This window comes from Cherax quadricarinatus, chromosome 70 (assembly GCF_038502225.1).
Source record: "Cherax quadricarinatus isolate ZL_2023a chromosome 70, ASM3850222v1, whole genome shotgun sequence".
Taxonomy (NCBI): domain Eukaryota; kingdom Metazoa; phylum Arthropoda; class Malacostraca; order Decapoda; family Parastacidae; genus Cherax; species Cherax quadricarinatus.
Window position 1 is genome coordinate 20342040 of NC_091361.1, and position 1080 is coordinate 20343119.

At 41.0% G+C, this 1080-nt stretch overlaps 1 non-coding gene across 1 annotated transcript; it reads right to left on the reverse strand.

Moving 5' to 3' along the window:
• Window positions 1–522: 522 nt before the first annotated feature.
• On the reverse strand, window positions 523–595 carry TRNAR-UCG (transfer RNA arginine (anticodon UCG)). Its single transcript has one exon. It is a non-coding gene; the product is annotated as a tRNA-Arg (tRNA).
• Window positions 596–1080: the final 485 nt, after the last annotated feature.

Below are 1080 nucleotides of genomic sequence, written 5' to 3' on the forward strand. Positions count from 1 at the left end.
TGATGTAATTACAATATACGGTTGATGTCTCCCTCAGTGTTGCTTGAATTGTTGATGTCCTCAATAATATTAGCTGCGTTTATGACTTCCTGTGTTTGTTTTGCTATTAAAGTCCTCCGCAGTGTTCTTGTGTTACTAACATTCTTTACAGTTGTGTTTCTGCTGCTGATGCCAGGCAAATTGTGGTGGTGTTGCGTCAGTGTGTTGTTAAGTTGTAAATATCCTACATTAATTTGTGCCAGGTTTATTATGCAGGTTTTTTTTAGGCCCTCGGTACTGTTGCTTGTGTTGCTGGTGTTATTTACAGTGTTGCTTTTATTGTTTATATTGAGCACATAGTTGATGTGCGTGTTTAGTGGTAAATAGATATCGTCATCTTAGTCGACTATCGTGGGTATCGTCTAGGGGGGGGATGGGAAGGTGTTATAATATGGTTATGATCGTTAATTTAATTTGTGTGTCACCCACTAGGGAAGGAAGTAGTTCCTTGCTTAGTGCGTTCCACTAAAATCATTGGCTGATCGACCGTGACAGGACTCGAACCTGCAATCTTCGGATCCGAAGTCCGACGCCTTATCCATTAGGCCACACGGTCGGTGTGTTGTGCTGTTGATGCTTTCCACAGTGTTGCTTGTGGTTTTGATGTCCTGGGTAGTGTTGATTGTGTTGCTGATGTTCTCCCCAGAGTAGTTGGTGTTATTGATTTCCTATACAATGTTCAAAGTGGTAATAAAGTTGCTGGTATTGTTGATGCCCTTGAGTGTTCCCTGAGGTACGTTTGTTGTCTCTCTGAGGATGAGGGTCCTCATTCCAGCTATAGAGGTGGTACTTCCCTATATTATTAAATATATATATATATATATATATATATAGGTAGTAGGTTGGTAGACAGCAACCGCCCAGGGAGGCACTACCGTCCTGCCAAGTGAGTGTACAACGAAAACCTGTAATTGTTTTACATGATGGTAGGATTGCTGGTGTCTCTTGTCTGTCTCATAAACATGCAAGATTTCAGGTACGTCTTGCTACTTCTACTTACACTTAGGTCACACTACACATACAAGTACAAGCATATATATA